Raw genomic sequence first — 18,958 nt, forward strand, 5'->3', positions numbered from 1 at the left:
ATTTTACTATGGAATTAGTTACTAAACAGAGCGCAGAGGAGCTGAAACACCACGAAGCAAACAGACACACGGTATTTACATCGGAGATAACCATTTCTAGCAAAAAAAACCCCGCAACCTCGTTTTCCAGATTGAATGGAATACTTGAATGATCGGATGATACACGGACTGTTCTAGGATTACATTCCATCGGAGGCATTGGTGTGTGCAAGGCGCCGTTTCTCTTTCTGATGGGGTAAGCTTATTAATCTAAGGCTGTGTGGTTATTTTTGCATGTAACGGAGAGTGTTGTGGTTTGGTTAAGCCTAGGTCACAACTGGACGTACGGTTTTTTGGCCGTGCGATTTTTGGCGTTTCCCAAATCGCTGCGTTTTTTTTTTTTTTTGTTCATGGAGAAAGACACGCGTTGGCCGTAAGTTTGTCTTGCAACCTGAAAAAAAACCGTAAGCGCCCGTAGAGTTTGTTTGACATGACAAAGAACCTCTGCGGCCGGTCTGCGGCTCGAAAATCAGCACATCACACGCGCGCTCTCATGCATTTCATGCGCGCTCTCATGCATTTCTTGCGTTTTTTGCATGTAGACCGGCCGTAGGAGCACGTACCGTACGGCCGGTTGTGACCGAGGCTTTACATGAAACTAGCGTGTTAGTTGTGTCATCATCGTGCTATCTTTCTTTCTTACGGTGTGAGTAATTTTTCAACCACAAAACGTTAAAGTATACTTTAGGACTTATTTTTGTACTTCATAATTGTTTTGGGCATACTTTGCATGGAAGGAAAATTTACGTGGTGATCTTTGTTTACATGAAAGTAGTATTGTGCTAGCTAGTAGGGGGTAGAGCTTTCTTTAATGTCATGCAAATGAGCACCATTATGTGCCCGCCCTACACCCAGAGTAGCTGAGGTGGAAAACTTTGAGGGCGATTTTCTCCCTTTTCTGTTTTAAGAAGTATACACTTTCAAAAGGCCACACATTCTTCAAATATTGTCAGATCTCCACATGGAAGGCATCATTGGAAAGCTTAGAAACTGTACTTTCTGAATCTGTCAATAACTCAAAATGCCCCCGGGCAGACATGTGTCCCTGGATTCTGTGATCTGCCACATATGATTGTTTGTTTTTTCAAAATAAACGGTTTTGATTCCAATTTTGATTCTTGCAACACATTTAAAAATAAAGTTGGGACAGTGAAGGATTTACCACTTTATCATGTTTCTATTCCTTCTCACAACATTTAAAGATCTTTAGGGACTGAAGACACCAAGTGATGAAGTGTTTCAGGTGTTATTTTTTTTTCCCATTCTTCCTTCAAACAGGTCTTTAGGTATGCAACAGTACGGGGTTGCCGTCGTCATATTTTTCTTTTCAAAATTCTCCATACATTCTCTGTTGGGGACAGAGGGGACACGCCCTCTTCTTCCATAGCCACGCCTTTGTAATGTGTGCAGAATGTGGTTTTGTACTGTCTTGTTGAAATCTCCCTGGAAAAGATGTCGTCTTGAAGGCAGCATATGTTGCTCCAAAATCTCAATGTACTTTTCTGCATTAATGCTCCATCACAGAAGTGTAAGTTAACTTTGCCAAGGGCACTGACACAACCCCATACCTTGACACACCCTGGCTTTTGAACTTGTTCCTGGTAACAGTCTGGATGGTCCTTTTTGTCTGGAGTACACAACATCCAATTTTTTCTAAAAAAAAAAACAAACAAAAAAGACATGGAATTTGTCTGTACTGATTTGTCCAACCACAGTGCACATTTCCGCTGTGTGATGGTCCATCCCAGATGCCTCCAAGCTCAGAGAAGGCAACGGTGCTTCTGGACACAGTTAACATAAGACTTCCTTTTTGCACAGTAAAGTTTTAGTTGGCATTTGTAAATGTTACTCTGTATTGTAACTTGACAAAGGTTTGCTAAAGTAATCCCAAGCCAGTGTGGTTCTATTAGCTACAGATGAATGATGGCTCTTGATGCAGTGTTATCTGAGGGATTGGAGATCACAGGTGTTCAGCTTAAGGCCTTTACACACCGGGGCATTTTTTTCATGTGCTCAATTTGCATGTCATTTGCATTTTTTTTCAAACTGTTGTTTTTGGCATGAGTACTTTTACACAACGCAAATATTACACAGCAAAAAAAGCGACATTTTTTTTTTCTGCGCCAATGTCAATTTTTCTGAGCTTTTGCATGGCGAAAAAATGAATCAACCAGTCACATTGTGTGGAACAGACAGCCTCAAATGTAGCAGCAAGCCTCTTTTTTGCGCTGGCATCACTCACGTCTGGGAGCTTTAATCAAAAATGTGGTCTTTCAGTTTGAGAGCAGTATTTATTCATTTCACTTTCAGATTTTGCATCTGTGAGCAGAAGATTCACGAGCACACAAAGCAAGCAGGGGCTATTTGAGAGAGGGTGGGGGAACATTGCAAAATCTGAACATGAAATGAATCAATACTGCTTTCAAATTGAAAGACCACGGTCTTAATTGAAGATAGGAATAAAACTTCATATTATTTCATCCATGAGCACACACCATGAGCATTGCTTTCTTTCTTGTTTTCCAACATCTCATCCCTTAACTTCAACTCTTAAACAAGCAAGTTTAGGAAATTAACACACATTTGCCCCACCCTAGTTTGCCAACCCAGTAAAGTCATTGGGTCTAAATTGGCCAGGTCATTGTAATACAGTTCTAGCTACAGCCCTTCAGATTATTCCAAAATTTTATCATGTAGACCATCAGACCAAGATGGCAGCGTGCTCACATTTATTTTTGTTTATCTTATACAGTGGTGCTTGAAAGAAGAAGAAACCTTTATTCGTCACATGCACACTTCAAGCACAGTGAAATTCATTCTCTGCATTTAACCCATCTGAAGCAGTGAACACACACACACTCAGAGCAGTGGGCAGCCACACCAGAGCGCCTGGGGAGCAGTCAGGGGTTCAGTACCTCGCTCAAGGGCACCTCAGCCCAAGGCCACCCCACGTCAACCCAACCACAAAGTTTGTGAACCCTTTAGAATTTTCTATATTTCTGCATAAATATGACCTAAAACAACATCAGATTTTCACACAAGTCTTAAAAGTAGATAAAGAGAACCCAGTTAAACAAATGAGACACAAATTTTATACTTGGTCATTTATTTATTGAAGAAAATACCCTGACAACTCCCTCCAAACAGCTGAAGACTTTGCTGGATTCTATGAGGACAGCTTATGAAAAGTTGATGAGGGTAGGACCTTTGGACTCAGCCAAGCAAAATGCCACTGAGAAGGAGGCGTGGATCATAAGAAGTTTCAGTGTGTGCCGCAACTGGTTCACCAGAGTTCCTGGGAAGCAGGGAGTAAAAGTAAGTGGCATTCAAATAGTTTCTGACATTATATGAAATTTTTCATTGTGAAGCTTCTTGTCTGATTACGTGTCAAATATTTGAAATGCTGCTTTTGAATATTTCCAGTTGAAACAGACACTACAAGGCTCCAAGAAAACTGAGACCAGGTCAGACAGAGAGGAGGAAGAAGAGGGATGGAGTTCTTTAGTGGTAGAAATGGACTCTGGGGAAGAAGGGGTGTAGTCTGATGTAACTTCATGCCAAACAGTTCCATCCGGACCACCATCCAGAACTACCAGAGGTGGACCATTCAAAATGTCAAGAGGATTGAAAAGGCAGCAGGAGGAACAGTGGGGGCCACCTTTGACCAGAGTAAGTATCAAGATCTTCTTGTATTAGCTTTGCCACCATCATCAAATTTACCATTGTATTTTCCTGTTTATTGTGCTTACTGAAAGAGTCTTTGAGTAGACTTATGTAATGGTGGGCTCCTTGGTTTGTGTTTTCCAGTTGATGGAAGAAATCTCTTCAACATTTGACGATGTCCAGAGTCGGCTGGCCTCCCTGCAGCAGCAGGAACCTCTCCATGACCAAGAAGATTTTGGGCTGAAATGTTACATGCTGAAACCATGCAGATTAGGGAGAAGAGACTACTTCTGGGGCAGCAGTCCTTACAGCAGCAGCATCAACAACCACCTCACTAGTACTTCCCAGCCTTCCAGTAAGCTCAGCAACAGTACTACCCTAGCCTCGCCATGTCATCAGTTAAACCAGGCCCTTCTTCTGCAGCTCCAACCAACTGGGCAACTTTTGCTCCACTCCATGGCAGTAGTTCCTGTGCAGCAACAAGGTCCACCTGCAGGGCAACAAGAAGGACAAGGCCACCCTCCTCAGACCTCAGCTGTTCCTGGTACAGCTGGATAGTTTGGACCTCCTTCTGTTGGCTCTTCTCTGGGCAACACTTTTGTTCATTCACTTCCTCCCAGACACATCAACAATGATGGGAGGGATCCACATCCCTTCAAATGTGTGCACAGCAAACACTTCATTCTTATCTGATGCAGAAGGGCCACAGTTTTCTCCTAGTAACAAGTCATGAAGCCTTGACGTGCTATGGACTTTTACACCTGGATGTGCTGTTGAATTTTGTAAACTAAATGCATTGGAAAAAAATTGCTAAAAAAAAATTAAGTTTGCAAAGAAAAGTAAAGTTTAAGCTTGCTTTCTCATCTATGAACCACACTGAGTGTTGTGGGAACTCTCAAGCAAGAATACTCCAAGGTCAAAGAGTTTGCAGAAAAGTTAGACTTGTATTAGATCAATAACAAAAGCCGAAAAATCACAAGGTTCTCATTTGCTTCGGTTTCAAAATAGCACAGTTTATGCAAATAATCTCATTGCTTAACAGGTCATGTCATACCTCCTCAGCATTTTCTGTTGGGCAGTACATCTCACACTTCTCATATTTTGTATCAACTGGGCCAGACATTCCAGTACATGAATTAACTCTTCCTGAATTGTGTAAACATATGATAAGTGATGCATCTTTAACAACACACTATTCAGAGTGTACAGTACATGACTCAAAATGACTGGAGCCAAATCAGCATAAAAGATTGATACAGGCTGCAGGTGCAGAACTAGCTCAACACTTGATAAAAAGTAGAGTGCATGATATATGATTCAAAATGGCTTTGGCCAGACCACGACAACATATGATTAAAAAAAAAAAGATACATGATGCAGTTGCGGAGCTTTGCATAACGCAAGAACAATACATGATTTCAGAATGACTTGCAACACTTGATAAACTGTAATACATTAGCATGCGAAACATTCTTGTACATGAATCCCATGATTCAGAATGAACAATGCACAATTTAGAAATAAATGGGTCACTTGATAAAATGTAATGCATTAACATACAGGACCAGCACAACACATAGTCAAAGTGATACATGGACAGTTGCTTGATTCAGAGTGAACATTACTGATACAAAATTGCTAACTCATTACAACACATGACAGGTGCAGAAGTTAGAACAATACACGATTAAAACAGGTCAGTGATTTAGGCAGAAAAGAACCTTTCAGTATAATCACTCAATTTCTTTACTGTATTTACTTGTTTACTGTAATTATGATCATAAATAAATTTATCATTACTTTTAATAGAATCAACTTCATTTACTTTTTACTGAAGCGCAACATACTGAACTGAATGGAGTTCATTATGTCAGATTTTATGAGCCCAGTCTTGACCACATCCTCGGGGGCTGTATGTTACTTGGTTTAGTCCATGTCTGATTGTACTATCAAGAATGCTTGGTCAGTTGAGTCATGGTGATTGTGATGCAAGCAGCAAATGGGATTCTGTCTGTCTTCAAACTGCAACATATTCTACTGTATGAATTAAAAAAAAACAGTAAAACAAACGTGGAGCAGTGGACTGAACATTTTTGTGAGTCCCCTAAAAATAAACTCTTCTCTGTTGTACACACATTTGTAAATATCACCAAACTGCTGTTTATATTGTGCAGTTTAATCCAGCAGACAAGAAAGTTAAGATTCTATAAAGCCCGGAAAAATAGTACTAATGTGACAAAATAAAAACAACTTTCATCATAATACTTCAATAGCAAAATGGTCTGATGATACAAAAAAACCCACCTTTTTTGTGCTTTCAATTCATATATGGCATGACTAGAATTATTCAATTGCTGGAATTATTACATGATTAAAACTCAGTGAGTGAACATGAACGTCATATCCTGCCCTCCCTTCGATCAGCGGGTAGGAAGCATTTGCACTTTACATCAACTTCTGGCAGCCAATAAGGCACCAGCTGGTCCTTCCCACCTTTTCAGGTTTGTGGGGCACCCATAGCCAATCAGAGAATATCACTGATCCCCCAGCCAATCAGCAGTAGGTCCTCACTTGTGCGACATTCTGTTTGCTTGTGTTCAAAATATGAAGTGATGACTGTATATATGCTACCACCAAGGGGCCAAAACCCAATTTTTTTTTTTTCTGATGATCACAAAGGGTGGTTGTCAGAAGAAGGCTCTGTGTGTGTGTGTGTGTTCATTCATTGCTGTTAGTCATGTTTGTCCTATGTCCACAAAACACTTTAATCTGTTCTGACAAATGATGAGTCATCAAATGTCTGAATGTGTGTGTGTAGTAGAGATGGTAGGATTTACTGATTTGCATCTGTGCACTGATTAAAAGTCTATGATGCAAATCACCCCAATTAAAAAAGTGTGCACCAGATACAGTTTGAGATGAAACTGGGATGCTTCATTTCTAAAATATTAGTCAAACAAGGGGGGGGGGTGTCGTGGCTCAGGTGGATAAGGCGCCATACCATAAATCCGGGGACCCGGGTTCAATTCCGACTCGAGGTCATTTCCCAATCCCTCCCCGTCTCTCTCCCGCTCATTTCCTGTCTCTACACTGTCCTATCCAATAAAGGTGGAAAAGGCCCCCCAAAAAACAAGGATATGCTGCATGAGAACGGGAGCTGTGGTGGTTCATTTGCCAAGATTCCAATGAGATTTCAAAATAAAAGTCCCTGTGGTTCTCTCGCTATAGTGTCAATGGGATTTCAACTTCACCATCAGGGGGAGGGCCAGGGAGCATGCCAGGGTGATGGAGGTCCCTGAGTGTAGCAGGGCTGGAATGGGGACCCTGTTCCAGTGGAGTGTAACAGTGGGCATGGGTACAGTGCAGCTTGTACCATGCCATGAGACTTGGCTGGGATCGGGGAGAGGGGTTGTCAAATCAAGTTAATTTGTAGAGCGCTTTTAATAAGAGACATTGTTGCAAAGCAGTTTTACAGAAAATTAAAGGCTTTAAACATGCACTAATTTTATCCCTCATTTATCCCCAATGAGTAAGCCTGTGGCGACGGTGGCAAGGAAAAACTCCCTCAGACGACATGAGGAAGAAACCTTGAGAGGAACCAGACTCAAAAGGGAACCCATCCTCATTTGGGTGATAACAGATAGTGTGATTATAAATAACTCGCCTCTATAACTGTGTCCTATAGAGTCACAAAGTATAACTGTGAAAACAGCAAAATCATGATAGTTTTAATGTGAAGTCTCTTTTGTTGACGTTATAAACTGTTCACTGATGGAAACATGAGTGCAAAACTGTTCATGACAACTGCAGTCCTAAAGTTATCATGTAAATTGTAGTCCCCAACCATAAATGTATTACTGTAAGTATCCAGAACCATCTTCCAAGTGCGACTTTTGACTGTCCATATGGGGCCATCCTCCACAGAAGCAATGTGATGAGACTCTAGCCAGACGTGGGGCATCAGGATGGATCAGGCAGATGTGAGGAGAGAAGAGGTCAGCATCTTACTGGTGTCTCAGGATCGACATGTAACTCAGAGGGACAGACATAGGGAAGCGCGGGGGGCGCACAGGTTGTTAGGTATGCCCAATGTCACCTAATGAGTAAGAAAAGTATACATTTTGCACTGAGTGCAAGCAGGGACTCTGGCGAAACTAACTATGATAGCATAACTAAAAGGGAAGAGCCAAAAGGTAACACAGGCATGAGAGCACCCTGGAACATAAAGCATCCAGCCACTACACCATCAACAAACCCAAGTGAGCGAATAAGTGGGGTGATGATGATAGCATCCATACATCCCAGTTTACCAAAACACTCTATGCCTGAGGACCCTCCAGATCTATTCCTTTACCTCATAAAAACTATTAACAAAAGGCCTGACTAAACAGATATGTTTTCAGCCTAGACTTAAACACTGAGACTGTGTCTGAGTCCCGGACACTACTTGGAAGGCTGTTCCATAACTGAGGGGATTTGTAAGAAAAGGCTCTGTCCCCTGATGTAGCCTTCACTATATGAGGTACCAGCAGATAACCTGCACCTTTTGATCTAAGTAGGCGTAACGAGTCATAAAGAACCAGAAGTTCACTCAGGTACTGTGGTGCAAGACCATTCAATGCTTTAAAGATCAATAGTAGTATTTTATAATCAATATGAAATTTGATTAGGAGCCAGTGGAGTGTAGATAAGACAGGGGTGATGTGGTCATATCTTCTAATTCTAGTAAGGACTCTTGCTGCTGCATTTTGAACTAACTGGAGCTTGTTTATGCACTTACTGGAACAACCAGACAGTAAGGCATTACAATAATCCAAAAGCATGAACTAGTTTTTTGACATCATGTAGTGACATTATATTTATTGTCTTAGCAATATTTCTGAGATGAAAGAAAGCTATCCGGGTAATGTTATCGATATGAGTTTCAAATGAAAGACTGGAGTCAGTGATCACCCCAAGGTCTTTTACTGCTGCATGTGAAGAAACAGAAAGGCCATCCAGAGTTTCTATGTAATCAGAAAACCTACTTCTAGCTGCATGGAGTCCTAGTACAAGTACTTCTGTCTTGTCAAAATTAAGCAGAAGGAAGTTAATAAGCATCCAGTGTCTAATGTCCTTTACACATTCCTCAATTCTATTAAGTTAGTGTCTCTCATCTGGTTTTGCAGAAACATACAACTGGTTGTCATCAGCATAACAGTGGAAGCTAATACCATGCTTATGAATAATCTCATCTCATCTCATCTCATTATCTCTAGCCGCTTTATCCTTCTACAGGGTCGCAGGCAAGCTGGAGCCTATCCCAGCTGACTACGGGCGAAAGGCGGGGTACACCCTGGACAAGTCGCCAGGTCATCACAGGGCTGACACATAGACACAGACAACCATTCACACTCACATTCACACCTACGGTCAATTTAGAGTCACCAGTTAACCTAACCTGCATGTCTTTGGACTGTGGGGGAAACCGGAGCACCCGGAGGAAACCCACGCGGACACGGGGAGAACATGCAAACTCCGCACAGAAAGGCCCTCGCCAGCCCCGGGGCTCGAACCCAGGACCTTCTTGCTGTGAGGCGACAGCGCTAACCACTACACCACCGTGCCGCCCCTTATGAATAATAAGCTTTATATATGTTATCCGGAGGTAACATATATAAAGAAAAAAGCAGTGGGCCGAAGACAGAACCTTGTGGAACTCCAAATTTTACCTCAGTATGTCTACAACCCTGATTCCAAAAAAGTTGGGACAAAGTACAAATTGTAAATAAAAACGGAATGCAATGATGTGGAAGTTTCAAAATTCCATATTTTATTCAGAATAGAACATAGATGACATATCAAATGTTTAAACTGAGAAAATGTATCATTTAAATAGAAAAATTAGGTGATTTTAAATTTCATGACAACAACACATCTCAAAAAAGTTGGGACAAGGCCATGTTTACCACTGTGAGACATCCCCTTTTCTCTTTACAACAGTCTGTAAACGTCTGGGGACTGAGGAGACCAGTTGCTCAAGTTTAGGGATAGGAATGTTAACCCATTCTTGTCTAATGTAGGATTCTAGTTGCTCAACTGTCTTAGGTCTTTTTTTGTCGTATCTTCCGTTTTATGATGCGCTAAATGTTTTCTATGGGTGAAAGATCTGGACTGCAGGCTGGCCAGTTCAGTACCCGGACCCTTCTTCAACACAGCCATGATGCTGTAATTGATGCAGTATGTGGTTTGGCATTGTCATGTTGGAAAATGCAAGGTTTTCCCTGAAAGAGACGTCGTCTGGATGGGAGCATATGTTGGTTTAGAACCTGGATATACCTTTCAGCACTGATGGTGTCTTTCCAGATGCGTAAGCTGCCCATGCCACACACACTAATGCAACCCCATACCATCAGAGATGCAGGCTTCTGAACTGAGCGCTGACAACAACTCGGGTTGTCCTTCTCCTCCTTAGTCCGAATGACACGGCGTCCCTGATTTCCATAAAGAACTTCAAATTTTGATTTGTCTGACCACAGAACAGTTTTCCACTTTGCCACAGTCCATTTTAAATGAGCCTTGGCCCAGAGAAGACGTCTGCGCTTCTGGATCATGTTTAGATACGGCTTCTTCTTTGAACTATAGAGTTTTAGCTGGCAACGGCGGATGGCATGGTGAATTGTGTTCACAGATAATGTTCTCTGGAAATGTTCCTGAGCCCATTTTGTGATTTCCAATACAGAAGCATGCCTGTATGTGATGCAGTGCCGTCTAAGGGCCCGAAGATCACGGGCACCCAGTATGGTTTTCCGGCTTTGACCCTTACGCACAGAGATTCTTCCAGATTCTCTGAATCTTTTGATGATATTATGCACTGTAGATGATGATATGTTCAAACTCTGCAATTTTACACTGTCGAACTCCTTTCTGATATTGCTCCACTATTTGTTGGCACAGAATTAGGGGGATTGGTGATCCTCTACCCATCTTTACTTCTGAGAACCGCTGCCACTCCAAGATACTCTTTTTATGCCCAGTCATGTTAATGACCTATTGCCAATTGACCTAATGAGTTGCAATTTGGTCCTCCAGCTGTTCCTTTTTTGTACCTTTAACTTTTCCAGCCTCTCATTGCCCCTGTCCCAACTTTTTTGAGATGTGTTGCTGTCATGAAATTTCAAATGAGCCAATATTTGGCATGAAATTTCAAAATGTCTCACTTTCGATATTTGATATGTTGTCTATGTTCTATTGTGAATACAATATCAGTTTTTGAGATTTGTAAATTATTGCATTCCGTTTTTATTTACAATTTGTACTTTGTCCCAACTTTTTTGGAATCGGGTTGTAGAAAAATTACCATTTACATCAACATACTGACAGTAATCAGTTAAATAAGAGCTGAGCCAGGAGAGGACCATTCCCTTAACTCCCACAATATTTTCTAGTCAATCCAGGAGAATGGAATGATCAATGGTGTCAGCTGCAGGCCGGATGGCTCCCTGGTCTGAGTTGAGCAGTGGGAGTATGTGGCAGTGGGGGCATGGTCAAGCTCCAGTTTGTGAATGGACAGCAAGACTGGGGAAGGTGAGTGGCAAAGTGGAAGCACCTGTTGTAAATTAACGTGCTATCTGTGTGTGTTTGTGTGCAGTGAGAAGGAGCAGATACCGTAAAAGGGGAGAGGAGCAGAGAGTGAGGATCTCTTCCCCTGGCTGAAATCATACCCATGCATTGGGATGAAAAAAGCCACTGAAAAGCATGTTTTGTGTCAATTACCAGTTGATAGAATAAAAACGAAAGAGAACTTGTTCCCGCCTGCCTGTTTCAGTGTCCACTGTACTAGGGAAGACATTACATATACTTTAATCGAAGATCTGTTGATATTAAAGCAGATCCAATGTGGATGGCCTCCGCTTGGTGTCTTTGCCCAGGAGGAAAAAAAAAACTTCCGGTCTTGACGTTCTTCCAAAAAAATTTAAAATGCAGAAAAAGGAAAGTGAAATTACAATCAAAAATGAAAAAGATACAGGGAAATTATTTGTAGAGAAGATAAATTATTTGTAGAGAAGATAAAAAGATTGGTGATTAACGCTAACACTCATGGAAAAAAGACTTGTCGCAAACAAACAACTTGGAAAACAGGAAGTGTGTCACACAGATTGTGCATGCATCCAGGCCAAATTCCCACTGAGAGCTACCAATTTTCACAGCAACTGTCAGGTGACAGAAAGCCAGGAGCTCTTGGGTTGCCATGTGTAGGCCCTGGGTCATGTCCTGGGAGCGTTGGGACTGATGTAGGCTTGCCTCGAGGTGATGAAAAACGGGGTCCATAGCTGGGAGAGTTGGGTCTGCAGAATAAATGCAGAAATAAAAATAAAAGAAAATAAATGAATAAGAAAATAAAAAAATTAAGAAAATAAATGCAGAAATCGGCAGCCAGGCAGGTGGTGTGCATGATGGCTGGAACTTTGGGGGGGGGCTCCTCCTTTGTCTCATCATTGCGCCCCTCTCCAACAGGATGGCTGGCTCTTGGAACCTCGGCCTAGGGGCACAAGCAGATCTGGGATTATACCAATGATAACGGGCCAATCACATTGGCAGTTGCCTACTTTTACCTCAGATGCTGGGACCTCCCATATGTCCCCATACACATGTCACAGCAAGGCTGCCACAGGGCTTTACTGTCTGGGGGACGTATCATAATACCTCAAGAACACCTTGAGGGAATTTTTTCAAATTTGGTACAAACATTCACTTGGACTCAAAGATGAACAGATTAGTATTTGGTCACTTTGACCTTTGAACAAAGGTCAAGTTCACTGTGACCTGATGTTCTTGTGATCATCATATATCACGAAAGTCTTGAGGGAATTTGAAATTGAACTCATTCACATTTTTTCAGAAGACTTCATTTTAGACGAAGATCGCATATCCACAGATGGTATTACATGGTGAAGGATCTGGTAAAAGCACTTTGGTTTGGTTTGCACAAAATTTTAGATTTCTGAGTTATTGTCTGTTGATTTTAAGTGTTCTGAGAATACTGTAATAATAAATATCATTTAGGACATCAATGATATTTTTGTTTTCTTTACATTTTAAACACATTTGGACAATGTTCTTAAACTCAAACAAATATCTCATCTCATTATCTCTAGCCGCTTTATCCTGTTCTACAGGGTCACAGGCAAGCTGGAGCCTATCCCAGCTGACTACGGGCGAAAGGCGGGGTACACCCTGGACAAGTCGCCAGGTCATCACAGGGCTGACACATAGACACAGACAACCATTCACACTCACATTCACACCTACGGTCAATTTAGAGTCATCAGTTAACCTAACCTGCATGTCTTTGGACTGTGGGGGAAACCGGAGCACCCGGAGGAAACCCACGCGGACACGGGGAGAACATGCAAACTCCGCACAGAAAGGCGCTTGCCGGCCACAGGGCTCGAACCCGGACCTTCTTGCTGTGAGGCGACAGCGCTAACCACTACACCACCGTGCCACCCTCACACAATTATCATTTTACCTTTTCATTTTGAACTGACATCAATGTGCTTACACTTTAAGTATATTTTCACTTTTGGTGTGTATTTTTATTGCAAGTTTGGTCTCATTTCATTTAACTTAGTATTTTGTCTTAAAAAAAAGGTCTTTTGTCTTAAATTGTACTTGTTTATGCCTGTAGAAACCCTGATATAAACTACTCAGAAGGTAAGCGAAAATAGGTGAACATAATAATGACACAATAGGGCAACAAACCAATGACAAGACAGGTGGAGACGTAACTAGAATCAAACTAAATGCAGATGGACAATCAAATCAAAACAAAAACATGGAAGTGTTGATATATACTGGAAACATGCACTGAAGTTATAGCATGTGCTGCAGGGGGAATGCCATGACAATAGTCATTAATGTAATCAACCAGTTAAAGTTTGTTGTTACATTTGAAATGTGTCTTTCGTTCTGGCAAGATTCTTTCAGAAATGTTATTGGGCCATGTGGCAGCGGGGGCGTGGTCAAGCGCCGGTCTGTGACAGGAGGGCGGAGTCAGGGAAGGTAAGTGGCAGAATCACTACACCTGAGGGCAGTTAACCTGTGTTTGTGTGTCTTCCCAGTGACCGCGCCCTACTTAAGGAGGGAGAGCGAGAACAGAGGGAGCTCTTCCCCGAACCAGACGCCAATTCTGTGTGTGTGTCTGTGAAATTCGAAATAAGTGTTCACTGAAAAGTGTAGCAATAAAACGCTGTACCAACCTGAACTCTGTCCTGCCGTCTTCTGTGCTCCACCCTTATACGAGAACCGCTACAGTGGTGCCGAAACCCGGGTTCTGGAGCGCAGAAGCCAAACAGCCCCATGGAGTCTTCCCCATTCGCCGACCTGGTCCACGCCCTCGCCACGGCCCAGCAAAGCCAGCACCAGACGCTAGTCACTCTCCATAAGGAGCAGGAACAGCAGTTCGAGGCCCTGGTGTTGGCCCAGCAAGAGGATCGACAGGCGTTCCGGCACCTCCTTGCGTCGGCAGGGTCTACCAATGCTCCCACCGCGGGCCCGTCCCCCCTCACCCTAACAAAGATGGGCCCACAGGACGACCCCGAGGCATTTATCACATTCTTTGAGCAAGTTGCGGAGACCTCGGGGTGGCCGATGGATCAGTGCGCGGCGCGCCTCCTCCCCCTGCTAACGGGAGAGGCGCAGCTGGCTGAGCTGCAGCTCCCCACTGACCGCCGGCTGGCCTACATGGACCTTCGCCGGGCCGTCCTCCAGCATGTGGGGCGCACCCCCGAACAGCAGCGCCAGTGCTTCTGCGCTTGGAGGAAGTCGACCGGCCGTTCGCATTTGGCCAGCAACTCCGGGATGCCTGCTGGCGGTGGCTGAAGGCCGACAACCGCGACGCCAAGGAGATTGTCGACCAGGTGGTACTGGAACAGTTCATCACACGCTTGCCAGCAGGAACCGTGGAGTGGGTCCAGTGCCACTGCCCGGCGTCGCTGGATCAGGCCATCGAGCTGGCGGAGGACCATTTGGCTGCTGTCCCGGCGGCAGGACAGCAGACAGCCTCTTCTCTTCTCTTCTCTCCTCTTCTCTCTCTCTCTCTCTCTCTCTCCCTCTTCTCCTGTGTCCCATCCTCGCCCCATTCCTCCACCGCGGAGGCGGGGGCCGGCGCCACCCCAGCTGGCCTGCCGCACCCGCAGTGCCCTCCCGTTTCTCCCTTCTGTGTCTGTCTCTTCCCCCCCCTCAGGTGAGTGAGCCCCAGAACACCGGTGCAGAGAGGAAGCCCGGGCCGGTTTGCTGGTGCTGCGGGGAGCCGGGCCACCTCCAACAGCAGTGCACGGCAATGGGGGTGGGCGCGTTGGTTCGGATCCCCGACACGCCAGGAGCCGCCCTCGATCGGGCCAGAGCGTATCGCATACCGGTGAGTATTCAAGGGGATACATATCAGGCATTGGTGGATTCTGGTTGTAATCAAACCTCAATTCACCAAAGCCTGGTGCAAAATGAGGCATTGGGGGGGAGCACAGGGGGTGAAGGTGTTGTGTGTGCACGGGGACATTCACAGCTACCCTTTGGTGTCAGTCCACATTTTTTTCCGAGGGGAAAAATTTATAGTAAAGGCGGCGGTTAATCCTCGCCTCACCCACTCGATAATTTTGGGGACTGATTGGCCGGGATTCAGGGAGTTGATGAGCCGTTTAGTGAAGAGTGGGTTCTGCCATAATTCAGCAGGGGGAGGTCCCGGTGTCGCCTTGGCGGGAGCAGCTGTCACAGAGCCGTCTACGTCATCTCCACGTCAGAGTGAGGAGCCGCAGGCTCCTCCTCTCTCTCTCGGGGAATCCCTTGCGGATTTCCCGTTAGAACAGTCGCTAGACGAGACTCTGCGGCATGCGTTTGACCAAGTGAGAGTAATCGATGGTCAAACGCTCCCGCCGAACATCACCCCGTCCTTCCCCTATTTTTCTATTATGAAAGATAGATTAGATTAGATTAGATTAGATTAGATTAGATTAGCCTTTATTATCTCTACTTGAGAGAAATTTGTTTTGGGCAAACAAGAGTGTGATTTTACAGAACCATATAACATAAATGTAGCATACTAAACTAATTAACAACTAAACAAGTAACACTAAACAAGTAACACACAAACATAGATACATCCTAGTTCATCTGCCTCCACACACCCCCAAACAGACAGCCCCTTGTATTACAGTCCATAGGTATTGCACACAGCCATTTCCCTGAGCTACTTAACACAAACATTGCTCAGAGAGATATCTCATTCTCATCTCATTATCTCAAGCCGCTTCATCCTTCTACAGGGTCGCAGGCAAGCTGGAGCCCATCCCAGCTGACCACGGGCGAAAGGCGGGGTACACCCTGGACAAGTCACCAGGTCATCACAGGGCTGACACATAGACACAGACAACCATTCACACTCACATTCACACCTACGGTCAATTTAGAGTCACCAGTTAACCTAACCTGCATGTCTTTGGGCTGTGGGGGAAACCGGAGCACCCGGAGGAAACCCACGCAGACACGGGGAGAACATGCAAACTCCACACAGAAAGGCCCTCGCCGGCCCCGGGGCTCGAACCCAGGACCTTCTTGCTGTGAGGCGACAGTGCTAACCACTACACCACCGTGCCGCCCTCAGAGAGATATCATTATAAGAATAAATATTACACATAAAACAAAATGATTGCATAAAATTACACCACAACCTAAAAATAATACCCCCCCAACTCGCACCACACTAAGACCTACTATTAAGTAGTTTAATTGACCAAGGAACCATTGAGAGTTTGAACCTATTTGTTTTACAGTTTGGGAGCCTACCCTCCTTCCTGAGGGTAACATTTCATATTCGCCATGCAAAATATGTTCCTCATCCACTGAGATTTTCAATCCCTGTCTCCTTACTGCTTCATCAAATAAAGCTTGCAATGATGTAGGAGGGGGCATGCCCATAATTTTCCCAGCTCTCTTAATAAGGGTATGCAATTGAGCTTTCAGTTTAACAGACAGGTTCCCAAACCATATTATGATGCCGTATCTGATGATGGATTCAATGAAAGCCCTATAGAAGGCCATCATAATATCTTTCTCAACGCCAAACACTCTCAACCTCCTCAGAAAATGAAGATGCTGACTGATCCTTGAACATAAAAAGTCAACATGCTGGCACCATTTTAGTTGAGAGTCAAATAAAACACCTAAATATTTATATGTGGATACCTGCTCCACTGCCTCCCCATTTAGTGTGACCAAATTATGGTCAAAGATGATTTCTTTTGTTTTGCTCACATTTAAAACCAAATTGTTTGACTCACACCACAGCACAACCCTGCCCAGATAGCAAAAGGGCGTTGATTCGACGGGGAATCATCGGCATGTTCTTCGACCATACGCCGTCGAATCATCGTGGATCACCGGCGTTGATTCAACACCGCTTTGCTCATACGAGTTTGCGTTGAAACAACGTTGAAAAGTGGATGGTGGCCGACAGAGAATAGACCCCCTTTCACCCTTTATTCAACTACGGATTTCGGTCAATTTATAGTTTAATTTTCGGCGATGATTCATCCAACTTTACTTCCTGTTTTATGTACAACAGGAAGGCTACAAATTAAACAAAACAGGCTAAATTAAACTAGCTAACAATAAAGCATCGGGGCTCTTGCCTAGGATGAACACACACATGCATAGTTCAACCATGAAAGTGAAACTTAATTTATATCAATGTGCGTAGGCTACGTCCTGTTTAATGTACAACAGGATATAAAAATGCATGCAACAATGCACCTCTCCTAATGTTTGTCAAGCTATCTAATGAGTCATAACTTTTAACATTTATAAGGAACAGAACACACTTGAACAAGTTCTTAGAAACATTTTATGATTTATTTATAATTTATAATTGTGGCCTATTCCTCCTGCGGCGCAGACACCTGTACATGGAAACAGAAAAACATAATCAAAATTAATTTGATGCAGCATTGATAAAGAAAGTCAGCAGTAGGCTATGGGTTTCTAAATGCCACCCTACCTCATTATTTGGACATGGGGAAAAACTATATTTAAAATCCAAAGAGGGATGGAGGGAGGAAAATTAAAACAAAAGAAAGAAATGAAATATAGAGTAGAGAATATGTGATAAAATTAAGGATGTTTTTATTCAGTAAACATTTAAAAAAATGTTCTACAACACTCTAGCCTAGTGACTTACCAGTAACAAAATAGACTTGAAGTATTCAGATCCGCTCTGCATAAAGCAGCTAAATCCTCTCTCTGTCTCCTGGCAGAAAGCTCCTTGGTTTGCTTGTTGTCTCAATCACAGCTGGTATTCTGTAGAAAGACTTCTTTTCACCTTTCCCATCAGCTTTGTTAGAACCCTAACACAGCACAAAAGTTTACCATTGTAGGTTTTTGATGAACCAAGTGCCTCGTGGGTTCACATACCGCGCGCGGCCGTTATTTCCCCTAATCACGAGTTTGTTGGTCTTCCAATGTGGCGCAGGGTTTGTTTACTTCCGGTTTCGGGTGACGTCAGTGAAAGGGGTCTAATGGGGCATTACCGCCACCCACTGGATTGGGGTGTAAAGCAGTCTGAACAAAACGTGTAAACATAAACACAGGAGAAATGAACCCGTTTTTCTAACTCGTCCTCACTTAGTCTACTTTTCTTTTTTGATTAGTCTGGATTTGATACTGTAAATTTAAATGTGAATCAATGTATATTCATCGGACATGAACAAATGAATAAATCTTGAGTAATCTTGAGGGGCGTGTGTGTCCGGGGCGCGGTGTCGGGGGGGGGGGGATCGAACGAACCCTCCGATCCCCCCTGGCTACGGGCCAGAATTAGTTGCTCATCCTACCAATGTTGAAAACTGGCCGGCAAAAGTGACGATGGTTCAACATCGTATATTCGACCTTCTCTGACGGTCGACAGATCAACCTTTACCCACGGTGATTCAACAGTGATAAATCGACGTTTCACGGCGCCGTTTCAGCATTGATTTTCTGACTTACGACGGAAACCGACCATTCTGACCAAGAATCGGCGCCGTTTCAACGTCCCTCTGCTATCTGGGTGTCTATTTCTGACTGATAGACAGATGCATCAGAATCCTGTGTCAACAGTGTGGGTGCAATCAGTTAATTATTGATATTAAGTGATTAATCTCGTTAAATCAGTCTCATTAAGTTTTGAAGGTCAATAATTAAAATGAATCAATCCCATTGAATCGTTTAATTTGACTCGTTTGAA

At 43.5% G+C, this 18,958-nt stretch overlaps 2 long non-coding RNA genes across 2 annotated transcripts; one reads left to right on the forward strand and one right to left on the reverse strand.

The window, feature by feature from the left end:
- The first annotated feature begins 2,545 nt into the window (after window positions 1-2,545).
- Window positions 2,546-4,495, forward strand: LOC132870024 (uncharacterized). The gene is made up of 4 exons (XR_009651043.1): window positions 2,546-3,007; window positions 3,187-3,354; window positions 3,463-3,708; window positions 3,847-4,495. It is a non-coding gene; the product is annotated as an uncharacterized LOC132870024 (long non-coding RNA).
- Window positions 4,496-17,567: 13,072 nt separating this feature from the next.
- On the reverse strand, window positions 17,568-18,200 carry LOC132870025 (uncharacterized). The gene is made up of 2 exons (XR_009651044.1): window positions 17,915-18,200; window positions 17,568-17,636 (listed from the first exon to the last, which is right to left on the reverse strand). It is a non-coding gene; the product is annotated as an uncharacterized LOC132870025 (long non-coding RNA).
- Between the last annotated feature and the right edge of the window lie 758 nt (window positions 18,201-18,958).

This window comes from Neoarius graeffei, chromosome 21, assembly GCF_027579695.1.
Source record: "Neoarius graeffei isolate fNeoGra1 chromosome 21, fNeoGra1.pri, whole genome shotgun sequence".
NCBI classification, from domain to species: domain Eukaryota; kingdom Metazoa; phylum Chordata; class Actinopteri; order Siluriformes; family Ariidae; genus Neoarius; species Neoarius graeffei.